The sequence below is a fragment of the Oryctolagus cuniculus genome, chromosome 12 (assembly GCF_964237555.1).
Source record: "Oryctolagus cuniculus chromosome 12, mOryCun1.1, whole genome shotgun sequence".
In the NCBI taxonomy this organism is placed as follows: Eukaryota; Metazoa; Chordata; class Mammalia; order Lagomorpha; family Leporidae; genus Oryctolagus; species Oryctolagus cuniculus.
The window spans coordinates 37,488,660-37,514,072 of NC_091443.1; positions in this window are offsets into that span (position 1 = coordinate 37,488,660).

The window sequence follows — 25,413 nt, forward strand, 5'->3', positions numbered from 1 at the left end:
AAGCCGTGGAAGTTGGTCCAAGTTCTTGGGCCGCTGCACCAGCATGGGAGACCCAGAAGAAGCTCCTGGCTCCTGGCCTCAGATCTGCCCAGCTCTGGCCTTTGCAGCCATTTGGGGAGTGAACCAGCTGTAGGAAGACCACTGTGTCTCTGCCTCCGCCTCTCTGTGACTCTAACTTTCAAATAAATAAATAAATCTTTAAAAAAATAGAGTATGGACATTTATTTTCAATAGAGATAAAAATTAAGTATTGAAGCATTTCAAGTATACAGTGAAGAATTAGTAGAGTCTGGATTAATAATAGTTTGCTACCTCTTAGTATTTTACTTTCTCATAATAAATGTAATATATGTTCTTAAAAAGAAATGCAAAAAAATCACAAAAATATGTAAGTTGGAAAGGCAAAGACTCTGCAATTCGAAATTCAGAGAATACCTGTGTAAACAATTTAATGGATATCTCCTCTAAAACATATGTGTTTACAAGAAGTGCAATCATACTACAGAAACTACTTTGCAATTCATACTTCTCCTCTAACAAGTCTAGGACATATTTTTATGTCAGTATGTACAGAATGACCACACTCTTAATGGGTATACAATATGTCATAGTATGGATATATGGTGGATATAATATATATATAATATATATATATATTATATATATATATATGGTGGATAGAATAAAATATTCTATTATATGATGCACTGTAGCATATTAAATTATTTATCTGTTCATTGATTTTTTTTCAATTTTCAAACAGTACTTCAAGGACTATTCTATGTATTTGTGCATTTCTAATTGTTCCTCAGGAGTATAAATTTTTAAAGTACAAATACTGGCTCAGCACTCCATATTTTAGTGAATACTGATTGTAAAATAGTCCTTCAAAAACACTGTGGCTTTTGGGTAGTCCCACCAACATTGGATACAAGTATTCAATATTCATATACTACTAATCCTTATTAGGACACTAGTGAAAAACTACATGTTTACAAAGAACTTTCACATATGATGCACTGGAGTTAACCATGTCTTCTCAAAACTGATATGTCAAAGCCCTAACCCTAATGTGCCTACATCTGAAGACAGAAAGAAGTGATGACAGGGTGAAATGAGCTGTGAAGGATGGGACCCTAATCTGATAGTACTGGAACGCTTACGATGAGATGCCAAAACGTGCTGTCTCTACTACATGGAAACAGAGAAGGAGGCTGTCAACAAGCCAGGAAGAGGACCCTGACCAGAAGCCGGCCCTCCCAGACCTTGATCTAGGGCATCCAGCCTCCAGTACTGTGGGCACAGGTGCTTGTGTTGCAGCCTATGGAATTTTATCATGGTGGCCCAAGCAGAATAATACACATGCATTCAGGGAGAACACAGCTCCTTTGACTTGCAGTCGAGAGTTGTTTTTCACTGCAGTGAAGTTCTCTTGCTTATTACAGTTCTAACTCACTTGTTAGCTTCCACTATGGGCAAAATAATGAAATCATAAAATGTTTCATTTGGGAAAGCCTTTGGAGATTACCTAGTCTAGCAAAAAATGAAGCCCTGAAAGATCAAGTTATTGGCACAAGTTCACACAACTAGTTAATGAGAAAATTGGGATTGAAATTCAGTTTGATTTGAGTCTAATATTCTTTAATTCTGACATTCATATTTCAGTTTTATTTTTTAAATGTATGAAATCTCCTTCCTGAGATTAAATCTATAAAAACAGTTATTTTCCATGTCCCCAAATTTTTCTTATAAAATACAAGTTGTTTTTAAATTCCAATCAAGTTTTATTTTCTGATGCCCTTTTGATAAAGTGATGTAGCACATAAGGGCCAATGTTTGTTTCAATTCTTTATTTAAGCATGATTAAGAGTAATTTCTTTTTATATGGCTCTATTGTAGGACTTAGTTCATTTGTGGACTGAAGGTTTCCACATCTCTTGTTTCTATGCTAATTAAGATGTTGGTTTCTTCAGTCTTTGGATGTGTGCGACAGGAGATTAGAGTTGTGTCTGCTTCCTGTATATCAGCAAAATGGATCATACTGCTGCCAGGAGAGTCCCATTAGTGTCATAAATCTTAGAAATACTATACATTTTCTGAAGATGAAGCTTTGGATTTGGAAAGAAGTAGAGTAATTTTAGCTGACAGTTACTCTACTAGGACAAAAAAAGGAATGCTCTTAGGGGCAAAACCACAGATTAGTCTCAACATTGGCAATGTGAGAGATACTTTTGGAAATTAATTAGTTTCCCTCTATAAAGTAGTATAGATTTTTTAAAAAATATTTTACATTTTTCAAAATTACTTTTGGCATTTAGTTCCCCTGAATATGAAAGTTACATTGAAAATAGCAAAGAAGCCATTCAATACCTTTTTCTACTGCTTGCAATATCACACATTCATGAGCCAGGTTGGTGATTTCAAATATATCTTTAAACAACAGAAAGAATTAAACTCAATAGATTATGTGTTAGGCCGGCGCCAAGGCTCACTAGGCTAATCCTCCGCCTTGCGGCGCCGGCACACCGGGTTCTAGTCCTGGTTGGGGCAAAGGATTCTTTCCCGGTTGCCCCTCTTCCAGGTCAGCTCTCTGCTGTGGCCAGGGAGTGCAGTGGGGGATGGCCCAAGTGCTTGGGCCCTGCACCCCATGGGAGACCAGGAGAAGTACCTGGCTCCTGCCATCAGATCAGCGCGGTGCACCGGCCTCAGTGCACTGGCCGCTGCGGCCATTGGAGGGTGAACCAACGGCAAAACGAAGACCTTTCTCTCTGTCTCTCTCTCTCACTGTCCACTCTGCCCATCAAAAATAATAATAATAATAAATAGATTATGTGTAAATACAACGTGTAAATTCATTGTTTTTCTGTAAAACTGCTAATACAGTAGAATACATAGTGCATAACTATTGCAATTAATAGGGGAACTGAAAGGTAACATTAACTCACTGAATATTTCAAAGTCTTAGGAGAATTTTCAACTAGAAAGAGCTTGAAAACATCTGACCTAGGTTTTTTTCTTGTGTCTACAGGAATGAGGGGACTTTAAAAACTCATTTCATAATATCTTAAGTATTTAATCAAGTATGAGTCATAATTTAATGAAAGAATCAAACACAATTCCAAGAATTATTCCCATAATACTACCCTCAGGAAGTTGATTATCAAACTATTTCATTAATTAAAATGCAATGTTACTCTCCACTCAGAAGATAATATAACAGAAGAAAAAAGGCAGGAGGAAGCAAGACATTGGAGGGACGGACGAAGTGGTAGGCTTCTCTGCACACAAAAACCACTTTGGGAGTACAGTGGTCCACACAGATCAGTGTGAATCTGAGATTCTGATTCAATGGCTCTGGGTTGAAGAAAGGCACGATTCTCATCTTTATCCTATTTAATATACCCTCTATACCAAACACCATACACAATACACTATACACCATATACTATATACCATATATCATATATTAGACACTATACACCATACAGTATATACCATACATCATACACTACACCATCCATTATATACCCTATGCCATACAACATACACTGTACACTATACCTCATACACCATATCCCATACACTATATGCCATACATCATATACAATACACTATATGCCATATATCATATACCATACACTGTATGTCATATACTATATACCATACTCCATACAACATACACTATACCCCATATACCATATACCATACACTATACCCCATACACCATATACCATATACTATATATGCCATACACCATATACCATACACTATATGTCATACACCATATACCATATGCTATATGCCATATATTATACACCATATACTATACACCATACACTTTACATGATACACCAAACACTATACACTAAATACCATACACTACATACTATATGCTGTACACTATACACTATACATCATATACCATACACTATAAACTATATACTAGAAAGAATAAGGAGATACATGTGGGGGCACCTGAGGAATCCTGGTGGTCTCAGGAGCACTGCAGAAAATGGACACTCCTGCAGTCTGAAGGTTCTCATTCTAGGTATGTGCTCCACTACCCCAAAGACAGGAGCTGTTGGCATCCTGGCAAGGAAATAACTGGCCATGGAACCAGATTGTGTATGCTTATGCAAGGTTTTTAATGCTTGTTGCTCCAATTTCTTCACCAGTAAAGTCAGCAGGATGGTAGTACCTGTCTCATGAAGTTATCAATATGATACAGTGAGATGCTTAGCTCAGTGCCTGGCACTTCCCAGTCCCTATTATCTGACCACTCCATTGAGAGAAAGTCATGAGAGCATATCTTCACATTTTAGGTACTTACTGACTCAGGTATTTACCAAGAAAGGGAGGGAGGGAGAGAGAGAGGAAATAATAACTCAACTGAAATGTGCTAAACATTTTACAGAATGTGGAAAAATAAGCAAATAGACATGTCCGTCTACCAATGGAGCCCTCATCACAACTGGACTCAGATTACAACAGGAGCCCTCACTCAGCCTGGCTCCTCGCCTGCCAACAGAGAAAAAGAGAAGCAGCAGCCGCAGCAACAGCAGCAGCAAGTGTGCTGTCGTCGGTGTTGCTGGGGCTGTTTATGTATAAAGAAATGACAGTAGATCCATAAGGCAAAAGAAAAAAGGGAGAAGTGACACTCGATAGAGACAGGTGTCAGATGGAACAGGACCTTGAGGAATCTGCGTGAACCAGCTTGGCCTTGGATGGAGCAGAGCGATGTCTTCTACCGAGACAGAAGGAAGGGCATTAGGAAACCGTGAAAGCTAGTCAAATAAATGTGTGGGCGTGGCAGGAGAGAGGGAGGGGTCTCTCTAGATGATTCTTATTTTCTCTGTGAAATAGGAGCTGAGGTCATGTGCAGGAGTTGGAACAGGAGAAGAAGGGAGCTAGAGGCCAGTGGCCAGGGTTTTACATAGCTGCTGGGGTGGTGGGGGAAGGGGTTAGGTCCCAAGGGCTCCAAACTGTCCCTTACTGTGATAAGTCGTTTAGATCATATTCCTGACTCTAGGCAGTTTCTTGAAAATTTGCAGCCATTTGGAGATAACTAGTTTTCCAAATAGATCCCACTTTGGGAGAACCAATATTGCTTGCTATAATGTATTTTTGTAGTACTTTCTAAACAGCAATAAAACATTCTGCCATCTAATCATAATAAAGAGATCTATATAAAGTCTCCCCTTCATTGAAAGGTGTTGTCTTCTAAAACTATGCTGCCGATATTGTTCTCTCCAGTACATTGTGAGTTGCTGCCAAATAGCTATCTTTCAGAGGAGGCAGTGGAAGTTAAAATGCATTGTTCTTACCAAGAAGATTTTTATGTAGATTTTTTATGTATATTTCTAACCAGTTGATTTTGTGAGGTTTTTTCTTTGGGGGAGGGGTGGGGACTAAGAAATTTCTTGTATACATGAAATACACAAGCAGGAAAGTAAAAAAAAAAAAATGTAAACACATATATGTCCCAAAAAGTTGGCCACCTTTCCTATTTTTCCATCTTACCCGTTAGCCAAAAAATTTTCCATATACTTTGATCTAGTGAATAAAAAAAAAGGCAAAGAACTGAGGAAAGATAATAAAAAAGAAGCATGAAAACAATTGAGGGAAATGAAGGAAGCACTGGAGCAAACCACTCTGCAGATGGAATTTACGCTGAGGGCCACATGCAGGCCAGAACTTGAAATATGGTTGAAAGCTTAAAAGGTACAGTGATAAGAAAACATAGCAGAGGCCATGATACAACTCCTCAGGGGTCTAATCACAAGTGCCTAAGAGGATTAGAGCTTCAACAAATATATCACTTCTTTCAAGAAAGTCAAACGCAACATGAAAACACTTGCCTTCAAAAAGCAATCAGACTTACTTGATTTGCAAAATAAAGAGAATTACAGTGTGGAAGGAATAATAATTACTTTTATTAATCACTAGTGTCTCACTAATCCTTACTGCTACATTTATCCATCATGTCATTGTATAATTCAATTCATTTTCATTAAATAATTTAAATGCTATTATCCTAGACCATGAAAACATGCAGAAGGTACACATACAGAAGTGACTTCAAAACATTCATGGAAATGGAATTTAAAAATTAGTTGATTTTGGTGCAAAAAAAAAAAATTCAACCCCAGGGCCAGCGCTTTGGCATAGCAGGTAAAAACTGCTTCCTGTGACATCAGCATCCCACAGGGTTCGTGTCCCAGCTGTTCCTCTTTTCATCCAGCTCTCTGCTATGGCCTGGGAAAGCAGTACAAGATGGCCCAAGTGCGTGGGCCCCTGCACTCACATGAGAGACCTGGAAGAAACTCCTGGCTCCTGGCTTCGGATTGGCCCAGCGCCAGCCATTGCAGCCATTTGGGGAGTGAATCAGCCAGTAGAAGATTACTCTGTGTCTCTCCTGTCTTTGTAACTCTGCCTCTCAAACAAATAAATAAATAAATCTTTTAAAAAAACTTAACCACATGCACAGTTTTTTATAATGCACATTTTTCATCATTTTTCATGAGCTTTTTGGAGCCCCCTCATACACATGTCTAGAAGTTATCATTTCCTTCTCTTAGGCTGTTTCATTGAACGAATCTATAGGTTATAATCTATAGTAGATTGTTGCACAGTTCAAAATTATAAGCTGCCACTCTGTGCAGAATTGTATTTTCTCTCCATCTTGAAGTCAGTTTTGGCCCTAGGACCTGCTCTCTGCAATGAAACTACAGCAGAAGTTCTATGTGTCTGCGCAGAAAGGAATTAGCACAGCACACCTGAAATGTGAGGCTTAGAAAGGCCTCTGTGTGAGGTTGGCTCTTGGCTGGTTTTAGGGAGCTTGAATACCAGGAATATTCCCACAATTCCTTGGTAATAATCATTTGTGGTACATAAACTCTTTGTGCAAATAATATGATTTAGGCTGAGCATATGGTTTGCTTTTGGAAGTCCAGAATTTGGATATATGTTAGGCATGGAGGGTGCCTATGTGATTATCCCCAATTAAACCCTGGGAATGAAGTGTCTCATTAGGTTCCCCAGTAGACAAGGCATCTCATTTGCTGTCACAATTTGACTGGAGGAATTAAGTTCATCTGTGTGACTGCACTGGGAAAGGACTCTTGGAAACCTGCATCTGGTTTCCTGCAGGCTTCACCCTCTACCCTCCATACTTTTCTGTGTGCTGAGTTTGCTTTGTCTCCTTTTGCGATAATAAATATACTGTATTGTTCTGTGCTGTAAGTCCAGCTAGTGAACAACACCGTGTCTTCCGTGACTCTCTCTCCTCTGTGATGGGAAGTGTCATGGCTCCAGGTACAGGGTGCTCCTCCTTCTGAGCTATGGCATGAAGATGGTATAACACAGCCATTGCCAATCTTCAATGGACTAACAGGAGAAAGAAAAAAAACCTCTGAAATTTTGATACCTTTGGAGTTTCCATTACCACTACAAAGTTTTTCTGATTGATAAATAATCCCTGTGACACATTTGCATAGTTCTCTTCTGCTCTTTAAGACTTTCCTTACACTATTTATTTTGGCTTTCCTGAGACAAGGAATTAGGATGATGATATCATATGTAAGAAAATAGCTGAGAACTGGACTCATCCATCGATATCATCTGATATTAAATGAATAAATCTCTACTCAACCTGAGGCATGGTTGCATGGAGTTGCCCGTGCAAGAAGCAGATGAAATAAGTCACCACAATGTGGAGCATTCGCAGTTATAACTTTTATGTGAATTTACTTCTAGGGATACTGTCTTTTTGGTTTGTTTTCCTGTCCACAGCACCTTAATAAGCACAGATGTTTTTCCAGACCTCTAGCTGTCCATAAGTTTAATCTGCTCTGGTAGATATTACTTTGAGATGATCTCACAGAAATTATATGTGATTTATGCCACATAGACTATATTTTAAATCATATTGAGCCAAACATAGACATCAAAATTTGGAGAAACCCAATTTGTTAATTCCCTGTTGTCATTTAACAAATTGCTCCAAAACATATTGGCTGAGAACACAATAAGCATTTATTATCTCAAAGAGAGGATGAGGAATTTGGAAAATCATAACTAGATTGCTCTAGAGCAGGATTCTCAACAGGATCCTCACAGGAAACAGCATTCAAGGCTGTGGTCATTGTTTACTTGACTAGATCTGGCGGACTGCCTTCATGGGGTTCATTGGCATGGTTGGCAGGTTAGATCGCAAAGAGGCCTCAGTTCCTCATCACATGCATTTTGCTACTGGGCTGTGTGAGAATCCTCATTCCACAACCACTGGTTTCCTCCAAGGTGAATGATTCAGAAGAAAGCAAACAACAAGACACAATGTCTTTTGTGACTTCCTCCTGGAGGGCATACAGCACTACCTCTGCCACTTAAGTCCAGGTTACACTCAAGAGAGAGGATAGACTGCACCATTTGAAAAGAGAAGCACCAAGAGCTACTCCTTTTGGAAAGAGGAGTGGCATAGAATCAGAGCCATTTTTTTTAAAGATTTTATTTATTTGAGAGGCAGAGTTACAAATAGAGAGAGGGAAAGAGAGAGAAGGTCTTCTATCTCTAGTTCACTACCCAAATGGCCGCAACCACCAGAGCTGGGCCAATCCGAAGCCAGGAGCTTCTTCTGGGTCTCCCACATGGGTGCAGGGGCCCAAGCACTTGAGCCAGCTTCCACTGCTTTTCTAGGCCATAGCAGAGAGCTGGATCAGAAGAGTAGCAGCCAGTACACCAACCGGCACCCATATGGGATGTCAGTGCTGAAAGCAGAGGCTTAGCTCTCTACACCACAGTGCCTTCCTCATGGGAACAAATTTTAAAACAATCACATTTATTGTATGTAATTATTAGCATTCATTTATCCACGTCTCCTCACCTCTAGACACTTCCTGACTTCCTCATGTTTGAGTGGGGCCAAGAATTTTAAGTGAACTACCCAACAGTTAGAAAGTTAGATATTTATATGGAAAAAGACAAGATAACCCTACTTCATTTAATTCATAAAAATAAAGGGCAAATGAATTAAAGAGGAAAATTGGTAATATTAAAATTTTCCCCCAAAATGTAAGATATCATATGATCTTGGGGAAGGCAAGAAGTTCCTAAACAAGTCATAAAAAAAATATAAGCTACAATGAGAAACCATTTCACACCCATCAAAGTGACAAAAAATTTAATTGTGCAAGCACAAACTCTTAACTGTGTAGCAGACTATGTTTTCTAACATGGGTAGATCTTGAAAAATTCACAATATTATTCCATTTATGTAAAATTTAAAACACATAAAACAAAGCCATATGATGTTATTGAATAAAAACACTTGCAAAAACGATGAGAAGATCTGCATTTGTTTCAATACTGAGAGATCACTTCTGGAGAAGGAAATAGACAAAAAGATTGGGGGATGGAAGAAAGATGGTTTACTGTACCAGGTGTATTTTTTTTCTGTTTTTAAGGAAATAAAGCAAAATGCTATCACCTACTAAATACTACTGTGGTAGTCAATGCCTCTGATTGTTATTTTACATACCTTTTAGTATGTTTAGAAAATTTTCACATTGAACTTTTAATTTATGAAAACTGTACTGGATTATCTCAATTTCTTATGGCATCAAAATCCATTATCTTAATGGGAAGAGTGGTAACCCATAGCTCATAGTGAGTGATTCATAAGATCCAGGGCTCTTTAGATTAATATATATTAGCAACTCCTCTGAAGATGTATTCTGGATGTGATATGCAAAGCTACAGTGCCGGGAGCAGGACTCACGGATGCCCGGCTAAGGAAGGTCTCAGACTACCCAATGTTCTTTCCCTTTATAATGAGATAGGGCCCTTATCTCTGTTCTGGAAAATTGTAGTCAAATCATTTGTCTGTATCTCCTCAAAAGAACCAAAATGGTTGCACTCTAGAGTTCTATGATGTCAAACTAGATGACATGATAAAAACTTTTTGTTTTAAAAGAGACAAAGTTCAAGGTATTATATTCCCTCTTTCCCTCAAAACCAATCCACCCACATTTAAATTTGTTATGATTGAAAAATACACAAAAATCTCCATCATCCCTTGATTTCCCAAAGAAGGCTTTGGAGAGTAGAAACATGTGAGTTGCACTTTGAATGTAACTGCTTCTTCCTGGACACAGTTGGATTATGAGAAGCTGTAAAATTGCTTGATTTTTTTTAATCTAACAGTTCTAGTTTTGCTGTCAAGAGAAAGGTCCAACTTTCTCTCATGGGAAAGATTTAAGCTTGTTATACTTCTCAGCACATTTCCGGCTGCACAGGACTGAGTGGTACAGATAAGCATCCCATCCTCCAGATGCTTATCCTGAATAAATCTCTAGACTTCGAAGGAACTGCCTGAGAACCAATCTCAGCTTTAAGCTTGCGGTAGCCAACAATGAAAAATAAAATGCTGGAAAGCTGATCTGCTTGCCAGTTATTCTTCCCTATCAAGTATAGCAGTAGCAGCAATCTCAGTTTCAGCTACAATATTTCTGCATTGGATGTTATTGTGTGTATGTGTTTTTGTATGCATGGATGAAACTTTATCCAAATTACCTTCTCCATCTAAGGGCACACAATTGCTCTGTTGCAGTAGCAGGCTTGTAAGTTTCCACAGTGTGGGCTGTGTTTTGGACCTGAGCCAAATAGCCCACTATTACTAAATTATGCTGGTCATAAATTGTCCACTCTAATGAGCCCAAAACTCATGATTATTTCCATCAATCACTTTCTTTGATGTGCCTGCCATTTAGTCATTCAATAACAAGTCAACACTTACTAAGTACTTACCCTGAGCAGATTCTCTGCTAGGCATTTCACAGGAAAGCTTATGGGATCAAAAAGCAGCAGTCACTTCCCATTTTTCATATCAATTAGACAACGGGAAAACTGAGTCACAGAATTCCTAGTGAAGGATATGATTTCAAGCTATAAAATCAGAAAATATGGCCTGGGGCAACACTGGTGGGATAACTCCATCACTGTAGTCAATGGGCTGCCAGTAACTCAGCAAAATTAGACAGGATGACAACAGAGGGAATCAAAATGATTTGTACTGCGAGAATTCATCACATTTTTAGAGAAAACCACACAGTATACTGTAATGAAAGCCATTGAAGGGAAAATGCATTTCATTAGCCTGGTTTTCTAAGGACAGCTGGTATAAAAACCAGTTTGCCTTGTTTTAATCCATTTCCTCTCTTCTCTGCCACATATCATTGTGTTGTCATGGGTGTTATGTGATGATCTTGCTACTTTTATGGGAAGAGGGAAAAAAGAAACCCCAAACTCTTGGATATGATGGATTATATTTGACACTTTACTTCCTTTATCTAGGAAACTTCAACAGAAACCCAAACTTTAAGTTACCCCACAAACACATTTTTAATATTTAGTTAGAATTCTTTGCAATACATTCCTTGAGTCTGAGAATATGAAAGTGAAAGTCTGAAAAGCTCAAAGTTTCAAGAGAAAAAGAAATCTACTTTTGATACGTCTTGGCTGAGTTCATGTGCAGTATTTATATGATTATACTTAACTCTCAGAGTCTCTCACTCACAACTGAGATAGTTGAAAGATAGACATTTATGTATGAGTCTCTATGGATGTGTATGGATGTGGAGAGAAGGACAAAAAGGAAAAGGGAGAGAAAGAAACCAAGATCAGCAGGAAAAAAAGAGACAAGAAGAACAATCTGACTTAACAGCAAAAAATGAAAATCTGTCACAGATTAGTGCATATCAATTAAAGTGTGGATACAGTCTGAAAGGAAAATGCTACCAATGTACAGCTTCTCAATGTGTTCTCCTCCTACAGTCCAAGGCACTAGTCTCCAGGCATACCTAAAGCCAACCAGCCACTATGTTTTCTGAATCTAATGTCAGAACATTGAAAGGAAAAAAATTCCAAATCTGCAAATGAAAAGAGCACACATGCCCTTGCAGAAAATTGTATAGAATGAATGATGCTGTACTCCAATTAGTTAAACATTACCCTTTCATTGAGAATGCACTGCCACCAGGCCAGAAGAAAGCTACCAAACAGGGATTACAAACATATTGATCTGGATTATTAAGAGAAACTTTCACATTTTAGATACAGGAAAAATATAATGTATGTGTATTTTTAAATATATCTTTATATACATGGAAGTTATATAAGCATCTACATTATTTCCTTTTAGTGTATTGTAGTAGTGGGTTCAGACTATTTTATTTTATTTTTGCTTATTTTATTTTCTAATTTTGTGCAATATAAATGTACTGCTTATAGTAATAAAATGTTATTAAAAATAAAACATCAAAATCATAAATAAATAATGAGTCAGAGGATCATACCCTGAAAGAAGGGAAACAAAACACAAGAGCATTTTATGAATAAAATAATTTGGTTTTAAATTCAACAGACAGTTCTGTGCTTTGGGGAGAAGAAATAATCTACAAATCTAGAGAACACAAGAAATGACTGAAGCCATTTTAAAATGAGTAACAGTAATCATCAAATCATTTGAAAACAGATATAATGTGAAGTAAACTATAGGCACATAATATAATACTACCAGTGTTATGAAGGAAATAATTCATAATATAACTAAATGTAAGAAGTGAGATTCAGAATGTAGAAGAAAGCATGACAGCTCCTTATCTTTCACAGGAGAGAGATAACAGCTTCTGTCTCAGGATGATAAAGTAATAGGAAGTTGGAAATACTTATGAATCTATCCCTTGAAAATATGGAAGAGAAAGGAAAGGGTTGATAATATTCTCAAATTACTATGGAAAATTATGATAATTATAATAGTAACAACCATGATTTTTGGAAGATAACTAAAGAATGCTCAGTATAAATTAATGTATATTATTCAAGAATACATATTGAAAATATGTGAACAAAGTTGGAAAAGTGAATGTAGAGGCCGGCGCTGCGGCTCACTAGGCTAATCCTCCACCTTGCGGCCCTGGCACACCAGGTTCTAGTCCTGGTCGGGGCACCGGATTCTGTCCTGGTTGCCCCTCTTCCAGGCCAGCTCTCTGCTGTGGCCCGGGAGTGCAGTGGAGGATGGCCCAAGTCCTTGGGCCCTGCACCCCATGGGAGACCAGGAGAAGTACCTGGCTCCTGCCATCGGATCAGCGCAGTGTGCTGGCCGCAGCGCGCTGGCCGCGGCAGCCATTGGAGGGTGAACCAACGGCAAAAGGAAGACCTGTCTCTCTGTCTCTCTCTCTCTCTCACTGTCCACTCTGCCTATCAAAAAAAAAAAAAAAAGTGAATGTAGTGCAAATAATATTCTGTTAAAATATTTTTTTAAAAAATGAGATAAAATTTAAAAATATTTCTAAATTTTATAAAGCTTTTCATATAAGTTAGAAATATCTAGCTGAAATACATGTTTTATTTTTCAAATTACTAAAATTGAATCGATAAATCTAAATTTGTCTAATTAAGAATCTGATCAAATTTTGATAAGTCTGATAATATCTCACCTTCTGACGAACAAAGCCTAGAATATTTTTTAAAATAAAAAAGTTGAATATATATACAGATGAAACAAATTACTTCAGTGCTAATTAACATTTTTTCAGAAAACAACAGAAAGCCCCCAAGTTTCTTTTCCTAGAGCAAAAAGGATTACATATTAATTTCATTTATAATAATAGCAATGAAAAAATTCTAAATAAAATGTAGCTAATACATTTCTATAGCACACGTAGAGGTCAATATATTAAAATAAGTAAGTCAAGGTTTATTCAGAAATTTAGGCAACACATATGAAAATCAATAATAGGAAACCAATTTATATAATTTAATTTCATAATAAAGGCAAAAAGATATCATTTCTGTAGAAAATAAAAATTCCATTTAGTATAATTCAAAAATTCATTACTGAGGATTCCAAGATGGCTGAATATGGAAAAGGCACACTGCTTTAAGTGAGGAGAAAATAGCATAAAAGAAGTAGAAAAATTCATTCCAAGGGGAGAGTCAGAAATCTTCAGTGCAAATTCTACAGAAGGAAGAGGGATGCTGTGGATCATCATGGAAGGTGCAGACACAACACACAATCCCTGCAACTGAGAGCTGGAGGATTTGCCAGCTTTGGAGAACGAAGTGAGAGCAGACTGCAGCAGCCCGTGCCATTGGTGATATTGCTGAAGGGAGAGCCTTCCAGAGCACACTGTCTTTAAGTCAGGCCTGCAGCACAAAGGGGACAGGGTACCCAGTTAACCCAGTGGAAGAAAAGGATACTTCTTTCTCCCCATCCCCAACAAGGGCACTTGGCAATTGACGGGGATAAGGCATCATTTTGACAACAGTAGTGGCTGCAGCAGCTCTGGTAGACATATGTGATCCAGGGATTTTACAAGAGGAAAAAATCGTGTCCCCCACTGACTTTGAGTTTGGCTGGGAGAGTTGACAGGAGGCTGGGCACACAAATAGGACTGTCAGGTGCCCCCAACCTCTCAATGTATCACAGGCTTGGGGGCTCAAACTGCCAAGGCAGAGCACCCACAGGCACGTGGCTCTGGGAACGTCTCTGCTCTCTCTGAGGATGGGACAGGCTAGTGGGGGCAGAGTGGATCCTCTGCACTCTGTGACTGTGGGAGCTTGTATGCTGAGACTGTGGGGACTCTCTGTGGCTGTATGACAGTGCACAGGATATAGCTGGGTCTCTGGACAATCACAGTGTCCAGCTCTAGGGGTTCAGAACTCCCTTATTGACTGGGGTGGGTCATTGCAATGGGACCCATGAAAACAATGGGCACTGCACAGATCCTTTGTGCAGTTCACGAGGCAGTGCATGTAAGTAATGCACCCCTGGGGGCGGACCCTAGGCACTAATCTTGGGCAGAGAGGAGGTGAGGGTGTGACTATACCAAGAGAGGTGATCATACCCTCCCCACTGCTGACAACAGAGGAGATCTACCATGCTCAGCTTGGGTGTGACCCAGGATACTTGTCCCACACAGAAGCACTGACCAGAGCTCCCTGATACACCTAGTGTAAGCCTCTAGGCATTCACTGAAAGAGCAGATACTCCATCAAGCCAACAGAGGCATAGTTCAAAGACGAAAGCCAACAGAGGGGAAAACCAACAAATATTTCAACAAATGTCTAATATTAAATGCAGAAATTCAAGAAATAAGAATAAAGAAGACAACATGACTTCCAGAAGAACACAATACTTTAATATTAGAATGCAAAAATGAAGAGATGTATGAAATGCCTGATAAAAAATTAAAAATAATGATCATAGGAATACTCAGAAGTAATGAGAAGCAAATTCATGAGTTAAAGAAATCCATACATGACATGGAGGAAAAATTTTCCCATAAAATTGAGATGTTGAAGAGAAATCAAACTGAATATTAGAATTGAAAAATTCAGTGTGTCAAATAAAAGGTACAGTGGAAAGTTTTAACAACAGATTTGGTGAGGAAAAAGAAAGAATATCTGAAAGAAAAAGATGACAAATCTTTGTAAATATCTCAGATCAAAAAATAAAAAAGAAGAAATTAGAAAAATTAAGAACAGTGTTGGAGATTTATGAGATACTATCAAATGACTCAACATACATGTCTTGGTTTCCTGAACATGTGAAAAAAGAGAATGGAATACAAGGCCTAATCAGCGAAATAATTACAGAACACTTTGCTCATTACTTAACTGGATTAGTGTTTTGTTGTTGTTGAGTTTCTTGAGCTCTTTATAGATTTTATATATTAGCCCTTTATCAGTTGCATAGTTTGCAAATATTTTCTCCCATACTATTGGTTGCCTCTTCACTTTGTTGAGTGTTTTCTTTGCAGTGCAGAAGCTTCTCAGCTTGATATAATCCCATTTACCTATTTTGGCTTTGATTACCTATAATTCTGAGGTGTTTGCCCATGCCAATGCCTTGCAGTTTTCCCAATGTTCTTCTCTAGTAATTTGATGGTGTCAGGCAGTAGATTTATATCCTTCATCCATTTTGAGTTGATTTTTGTATAATGTGTAAGATAGGGGTCTTATTTTATACTTTTGCATGTCGAGACCCAATTTTCCAAGCACCTTTGTTGAAGAGACTGACTTTTCTCCAGGGATTGTTTTTAGCTCCCTTGTCAAAGATCAGTTGGTTGTAGATGTATGGATTGATTTTTGGAGTTTTTATTCTTTTCCATTAATCTACATGTCTATTTTTGTGCTGGGACCAGATTTTTTGATTATAACTGCCTTGTAGTATATTTTGAAATCTGGTATTGTGATGTCTCTTTCTTTTTGTTATTGTTGTTGTTGTATAAGATTACTATAGCTATTCAGGGTCACTTGTGTTTCCATATGAATTTTAGCATTTTTTTCTAGATCAGAGAAGAATGTCATTGTTATTTGGATTGAGATCACATTGAGTCCATAAATTGCTTTCAGTAGGGACATTTTTATATTAATTCTTCCAATCCACAAACATGAAAGATTTTTCTGTTTTTTTTTTGTGTGTGTGTCTTCTATTCTTTCCTTTAGTGTTTTGTAATTTTCATCGTAGAAATCTTTCACTTTCTTGGTTAAATTTACTCCAAGGAATTTATTTTTTTCTGTAGGTAATGTGAATGTGATTTATCTTAAAATTTCTTTCTCAATCATGGCATTGTCTTTGTATACAAAGGCTATTGACTGGTGTTTGTTAATTTTATATCCTAAAACTTTACCAAACTTTTCAAATTCCTGAAGTTGAACAACTTTTCAAATGAAGATTAGAAACATCCAGAAATCATAAAAACAGGTTTATAAATTGAATCTCACAAAAATTTAGAACTTTTGTGCTATTAAACCACATAGTATAAAAAAGACAAAAGTAAAAACAAATTGAGGGAGGGTATTTGCAATATATTTCCCTTAAAACATAAAGTTCTCCTAAAAAATTGATAAGAAAAATACCCAAAATCCTTCAGAAAAAAAGAGGCATTCCACAGAAAAATAAGCATATATGACTTACAAGCAGATGGAAAAATGCCCAATAAAGAAGCCCAATTCCTCTCATAAGTAAGTGCAAATTAAGGTAAATACAGAATTTTTAGATGCAAAATTGGCAATATTTTTATTGTACACAGTCTTGCAAGGTTGTAAGAATAAAGGAATTATCATGTGCTGCTACAACCGTATATATTGTCACAATTTTCTGCTGCTTAAACTATATACATTTTCACAATTTTCTGGAATACAACTTGACAGGTTCTATGAAAACTGAAAACATGAAAATCCTTCAGCGCATAAATTTCATCATCAGGAACTTATCCTATAGATAAATATACACATATTCAATGTGAATGTTTTAAAGCATACATATATATAATATGTATAAAATTATATATATAGAAACACTGGAAACAAGTTTATTATACATGTGTCATGTATAAATAAATAGCTATACATACATATATATGTATACATACACTAATGTAATACTATATATTGTGAATATACAATATTATAAAATTCTTTTAAAATCATAAGATTTCAATGTAATATAGAAACATCTCTAAGATTGTTACATTTAAAAATATCATAAATAATAGAGTGAACACTGCTTACATGTATGTACAAAAAGATTTGTATTCAGATAAAAATCCATGATGTGTGAGCCTTTCCTACAGGATGCTCAGGAAACTGCTGACAGTTGTTGCCCTTGGGGAAGGGATTCCATATTTGAGGTCACAGAAGATATTATAGTGCATGGTTTTATTTTTTGCATGGCTTGACATTTTTACCTTAAGATACATTAATTTTTAAATTTACAAATCCAGGTAGTTGTTTTTTAAGGAACTGAAACAAGAGACTAATCTAAGAGGTTCTTCCTTTAAATTATGATTCTCAGCTTTATTTAGGAATAATGTTAAAGTGCACAGCTTCCCCCCCCCCCATTTCTATTGGATGCTCTTTTGATAGATTACCATCATTACTCCAGAAGACAGAGAAGTAGGGTCATGAACACACCTTTGTTCATGAATACACTGTGGTGTTTTTGTGGTTACAGTGCATAGGGACAGCTGAGATTTCTAACCATGTGGTTCACATACTTGATCCCAACTGAGTATGCAAATTATTTGCCCTTCTTTATCCTTTCATATTTATCTACAGTTAATGGTTTGACTATTCACAATGGGAACTATTAAAATAAGATATTAAAATCTGAAACCATTTTAAGTTATATAAATATTATATAATTCTGTTATCAGTTCATTTCAACTGGAAGATGAACAGGTTAGGCAGGCTATAGTATTTGCATTTATTTCCTATTGCTGTGTAACTAAGTACCATGAACTTAAAAACACATATGTACTCTCACAGCCACCTTGGATCAGCAACCCAGCTGTCTTGCTGAATCCTCCACTCTGGTTGTAATCAGTGTCAGCTGGGCTATATTCTTCTCTGGAACTTGGTTTCCTTTTCCAAGCTCATTCTGTGTGATGAAAACACATTTCCTTCTGGTACTATGATTGAGGTCCCCATTTTCTTGGTAGCAGCTGCCGTAGATTGTGCTCAGCATATAGAGGACACATGCAAGTCTCTGCTGCATGTCCTCCCCTTCCCTAACCCCAGAGGTCACCAAGAGAATGCCTCCCTGTGATCTACTAAGAAGATGTCTTCTAAAACATCAGGTAATCACAGGAATCAGGCCCATCAGCTTCGCCGTATTATGAAGGTAACCAATTTAAGGGAAATTACACCTCATCCCTTTACCATATATTATCATCCCACTACATGTTCACCACACATTCAAAGAAAACTGATTGGACCAGGGTGTGACATCTAACAGATACATTAGTCAAGTTTGAGAATTAATGCCCATTGAGGATGTCCTAGGAGTTAAACCTAAAAGTTCAACGTGGTGTACATACAGTTCAAGACAACATCAGCATCTAGCAGAGGCCAGAGTGTGGTGATATTCGTTGGCATGTTGCTTGATATACTGCTTGATAGTTAAGTAACTAAAATACTTTTGTGAATGCGAAATATCTGAATGGTCATGTAATAGGTTCCATCAACTATTGCAATTTTTGCCTTCTAATCTATTTCAGCAGATACATTTTAAACATACATACACAAAGGCCATGCTTCCAGAAATTATCTATCTTCTGATACTCCAACCTGACATTTGGATATAATCCCTCAGGGAAATTCTTGTTGTTGTTGTTTTTAAATGTTATTTCTTCAAACCCTGACATTCAAGAAGATGGTAGCCACTTGCTCAGAAGCAGGTCAGGGAGATAATATCCAGGGGCATGGGTGCTAACAGCAATGGCCTCTCCTTATCGCCCCCTCATTTCCTCTGCAGTCATCTGAGAGACATGTCCTTTTCTGTAGCCACTGAATTTATTTGGGAGAGATTAGAGTTATCAAGTTCAACTGAGCCCTCGAGCACCTGATTAGCTACCTTCCCAGGATAAGTATCATATTTTGCTTACAAGATAGTAAAAAAAAAATGATTGAATTCACCTTATTATCAGGCTTTGTGTAGGGAATTTCTACAGGCTGTTTATTTATAAGCACAATTTAACTACTCCGTAGGTTACCCTTGAGAACTACAGAGACTGAAGTAGGCCGAGCACTTCAACTAGAAATGTAAAGGACATCCACTTAGATCTCAAGACCCAGAACACTTACATAGCTGATTTTTGTTTTGTTTTGTTTTCAGGAAACTAAAGAAAGTTAAAGAGAAAAGGGATTTTTAAAGGCCACAAAACATCTGCTTGAACTACTTAGAGATGATATTGGCTTTTGCATGAACTACAAAGTAAAGCTAAGATATTAGCCTTATCTGAATTATCTTAGAATCACCGTTAAATAAAATTGAAGCAAGAGAATTGCCTATTTCTGGCTCTCAGGTGGATAAATGGAAGCACACTGCCTGAAAGAGAATTTACGATATGATACCTCACAGCCATCTGTGTTAAAATCTCATCCCTCATTAGCTCTTTGACTTTGGGAAAATTATTTAACTTCTCTGAGCTTCAGCTTTTTGTTTTGCTTTTTTTATTTAATTTTAAAAAATGTATATAATGGGAACATATGTCCTGTATTCCATATATATAGTTTAAGAGCACAGTGATACTTCTCACCCTACTCTTCCTTCCTCCCCAGAGCCTCAGTTTACACATCTGTAAAATAAGGGTAATTACACAAACTTTTTATAGCTAAAGAAATAGGGGCCGGCGCTGTGGCTCAGCGGGTTAATGTCCTGGCCTTTGTGCCAGCATCCCATATGGGTGCCAGTTTGAGTTCTGGCTGCTCCACTTCAGATCCAGCTCTCTGCTATGGCCTGGGAAAGCAGTAGAAGATGGCTCAAGTCCTTGGACCCCTGCACCCACGTGGGAGACTTGGAAGAAGCTCTTGGCTCCTGGCTTCAAATCAGCACAGCTCCGGCCCTTGCGGCCCTCTGGGGAGTGAACCATCAGATGGAAGACCTCTCACTCTCTCTGTCTCTCCTCTCTCTCTGTGTAACTCTGACTTTCAAATGATTAAATAAATCTTTAAAAAAAGCTAACAAAATAGTGTATGCAACTTTTTTAACACAGTGCTTTGTACATAACAAGAGCTTGTAAATTTTATCATTATTATTAATAGTACTATGTTTAAGTAGTGATCCAATCATACTCTGATAAATACAAGTCTTTTTACCCAAGGCGTCTTCAGAAAGTTCACAGAAAAAGCATTTTACAAAAAAAAATCATAGACTTTAAAATTTTTTGTAGCAAAATATACTTATCTTTGCAGTCTATATTATTGTAAATTTTTGAAGCCCCATTACAAAATCTTCATTACAGTTTTGATGGTGAGCAAGTTGAGTCTTGAACTACAGAAGACCAGTGCTGATGGATGTGAACAGCTCTCTACCTGTAGATACTATGCTCTTCTCTGAAGACTACCAGCACTTCATATAGTGGCGGGGTGGGGGTGGGGTAGTTAACTTTCTGAAGTTTCTCTCATGACTACCAAGATAAGATCCAGAGAAAATTTTCAGGAGGCCTCATTACTGAGTCACAAAAGAAAGACGCCAGCACCCACTTCTAATTCCTGGGGAGACAGCTACTAGCACAGCATTGTCTGTTACTGTCAAATGACAGCAGTGTTACTTGCTGTTTTCTAAATCCCATTTTGCACAGTTTGAGTCCCTCTAGAGCATTCTCTGTTTGAAGTCTTCCCCTCTGCTCTGTACTCACACACTTTCTCTCTCTCTCTCTCTCTCTCTCTCTCCCTCCCTCTCTCTCTCTCTCTCTCTCTCTCTCACTGAGTGGCAGCAGCTCCACGTACTCCCTCTCTGACCCTGTGGGTTTGATCATCTCACTATTGAAATGCAGTGTCCTTTGTTCACATCTAAGGGAGATATTAACATTTTTATTGAAAACCAAAGTAATTCACTTACACTGCTGAAAGTGATGGAAGAGACCCTCTCACCCAGTGCAGACAAGCTTTATTACATTCAAGAAGAAAAGGGTCCAGGTTAAAATGAAGTGGGCAGATTTGCTGAAGGGCATGTTTCTACACACCACAAAGTGTTTTCCTTCCTAAAGTACGCCATGGTTGAACTCTGTGATCTCACTCGGCCGAACCACCTGTCATAAGGCATTCAACACACTCGCAGCTGCACAAACCCGGATCTAAAGTCTGGGCTCCTTGGAGCAACAGCTCTTATGGACCAAACCATTCTACACATAAAGCACAGGGTAGTGACCAATATTCTACCTCTTTCTACTGGATATTTTTCTGAGACTAGGAAAAAGCAGGCAAACTACATGCTGGATCCAACATAAAAATCTAAGGACCAAACACCAAGGTAAGTTCTGGCCTCTGAAAACAAAGCCAAATATGCAGCTCCTTGACATCTAGGAACCTCCACAGACTCCTCTTAGAGACCCTCATGCTCCATTGGTCTGAATTAAACAGTGACAAAGACACCCCCAGGGTCATCAGTAATTTAAAACACATTTGGTTTTGCTGAAATGGACTTTGGCTTCTGGGAGACCTGTTGACATTAGGCCTGAGGGAACACCACTCCACAGCAGCGAAGGTACCTGAAAACACCAAGAATTCTTTTTCCTTCTCACTAGTCTCCCTGGTCAAACTCAAGTCCTCAGTGGAGATGTAATGTGTATAATAATGTGCAACCAATCTAGCTTGCTGAGTACTTACTACATCAAATAAGATAATGTACAAGTTCTGATAAAATATAATTATCATGAATATAAATAAGAAACATAGCTTCTCATAACCATGATATATTTTCCCATGCTTACTCCAAAGTCAAAAAGCCCTCAAAAGTCAGGAGATGGCCCCAGAGGCTCCTCAGCATCACCCCATTATGCAAACATGCATGCACCTGCAGAGGTCCTGAACCCCATCATACCAAGAGGAGGGCTGGTGCCTGGCAAATTTTTCTTGGCATAAGGTTAACCAGCAAGTATCTGAGGCTGGTAATACCAGAGAAAATTATTGAGAGAGAGATGGCAGAGGCATGATCAAAGTGTTCAACTCTTTTCCTTTGTCTTTCCAATGTACTTGCAACAATTATATATCTTGATCCTTATCTTTAAAGTCATGAAACTGAGAGTTTCCTGCTAATTTCCCTTAAATGTGGGTTCCTGAAGCTAGATGTGCATATATTTGGCATTTCCATTGGATGGTGAGGCCATTCTTCAAATACCCGGCTTGTAGGAGATTGTAGGGTTCAGGAAAGAGAAGACCAGACTTTTCTAAAGGGGAATCCACCAGGCGTGACGAGGCTTCAGTGTCAGAGCTCAGGCTTCACAGAGCAGGAAGTGCTTCCCTGGCAATTCAAGCCAATGCTGTCAGTCTCAGAAGCAGCAACATCTATCATGCAGATTCCTTTCCAACAGCCTTGTAGTTACAATCACCGAGAGAGTATTCTGACTTGATCTTCAGAACCTGCACAATCACTGTGTCCAAACTGCACTCTATCTCTCCTACCCCAGACTTCACCCTCTCTACCTGAACAAACTATACTGAACTCTTTATCTTTTTTTAATAGAAAACTTTTATTTAATAAATATAAATTTCGAAAGTACAACTTTTGGATTATAGCAGTTCTTCCCCTCATAACCACCCTCCCACCCGCAAACCATCCACCTCCAACTTCCTCTCCCATTCCATTCGTCATTAAGATTCATTTTTAATTATCTTTATATACATAAGATCAACTCTATACTAAGTAAAGCTTTTGACAGTTTGCACCCACACAGACACACAAAGCATAAAGTACTGTTTGAAGATTAGTTTTGCCATTAATTCTCATAGTACAACACATTAAGGACAGAGGTCCTACACGGGGAGCAAGTGCACAGTGACTCCTCTTGTCTCTTTATCTTAATGAATGGAACTACTAGAGATTACAAAATGGTGGATTAGGGAATGACATACTGCACTAGGCTAGCGATGAACAATAAAAAAAAAAAGTAGAAAGTGCATTCTCAGGAGGAGAATTGGAGAGAAAACTGCACTGGAGATCCCGCAAGAGGGAGAGGAACACTGTGGACATGTGTGGAGGGTGCAGCACAAGCACAGCGGCTGCAGCAGAGAGCCAGAGCAGGCGGCAGCTGGGAGACACAGGTGAGGCCGACTGCAGCGAACCATGGTGCTATCGCCAGAGGGAGAACGCGGCCAGAGTCTGGACTGGAGCCCTGATTGCTAGCAGTTGCTAGTAGTTGCCTTCGGACCTGGAGTAAGTAGAGGTTGCACGCTTATCTTGCCCAAACTTCCACACAACAGTGCGCTCTGCCTGAGAATGTGCAGGCACCATTTTGTTTTTGGGAGGGAGCTGGGGAAGACTTTGTCATGTGCACAGCAACTGGCTGAGACAGGACGCCATCTTCTCAGCAGTACTGGTGGCAGTAGATGCTACAGAGCAACATTGAGCCAGTGGCTCTTGTGCACGCGTGTGATCCAGAGATTCTAATGGAGGGGATAATCCACAATCCCCATTGACTTTGAGCCAGGTTGGGAGGAGGCTGGGCAACGGTGTAGGATGTCGAGGTGCCCACAGCATCATAAGAGCAAGATGCCTAGGTGGCACTGTCTCTGAGAACATCTGCCTCTCCGTTGACTGGATGGGCTGGCAGGGCTGAGAGAAACCTCTGCATACAGACTGTGGGTGCCTTGTATGCTGAGACTGTGTGGAATCAGTAGTTGTGTGAGAGGGTGCAGGGTGTGGTATGGACTTTGTGGGTGCAGCTCCACATACTCAGAGCTCCTTGGTTGCCTGGACAGGTCACTGCAGGGGGAACTGTGATCAGAGTGAGAACTGTGCAGATCATTTGTACAGTTCATCTAGTGGTGCAGAACACACTAGTGACTACCATCTGGGCATTGAGATCTATCACACCCAAATTGGTGTGACCCAGGATACTTGTCCCACCCTGAAGCACTGACCAGAGCTCCTTGGCTATACCCACCACACACCTCTTGGTATTCAGTGAAAGTTCAGACATTCCATTAAGCCACAGAGGTATAGCTCAAAGATAAATGCCATCAGAGGAAGAAAACAAAAATCAACTCCACAAATGCCTAAAAACAAATGCAGAAACTCAAGAAAAAAGAATAAGAAAGACACCACAATCCCCCACAGGAACACAACAGCATTTCAGTATTACAATGTGAAGATGAAGTGATTGAGGAAATGCTGGAAACAGAATTCAAAAATTTAATCATAGGATTACTCAAGAACAATCAAAATCAAATCCACAAACCAAAGAAAATCATACATGAAAAGGATGAAAATTTTCCCATGAAATTGAGATCTTAAGAGAAATTAATATGAAATATTAGAAATGAAGAATTCAATAGATCAAATAAAAATGCAGTGGAAAGCCTTAACAGCAGACTTGGTGAATCAGAAGAAAGAATATCCAAACTAGATAACAAATCTTTGGAAATCTTACAATTAGACCAAAAAACATGAAGAAAATAGAAAACTTAAAAACAGTATTGGAGATCTATGGAATAATAGCAAAAGACCCAATATATGGATCTTAGGAGTTACTGAAGATGTGGAAATATAAAATGGACTAGAAGACCTATTTAGTGAAATAATTACAGAAAACTTCAAACTTTCCCAATTTGGAAAAAGAAAGGGATGTTGAAGTAGAGGAAGCACATAGAAACCTAACAGATTGACCAGAAAAGATCTTTACCATGACACATTGCAGTAAAAGTCTTCACAGTAAAAAATAAATAAAAGATTTTAAAATGTGAACAAGAGAAATGCCAGATTACTTTCATAGGATCTCCAATTAGACTTACAATTGACTTCTCATCAGAAAACCGAGAAGGCATTGGCTAGATATAGCCAAAGTCCCATTGCTTCTTAGCCTTTTGGCTAAAATCAAGTGTAGTCCAAGTCTTAAAAGAAAAAATGTC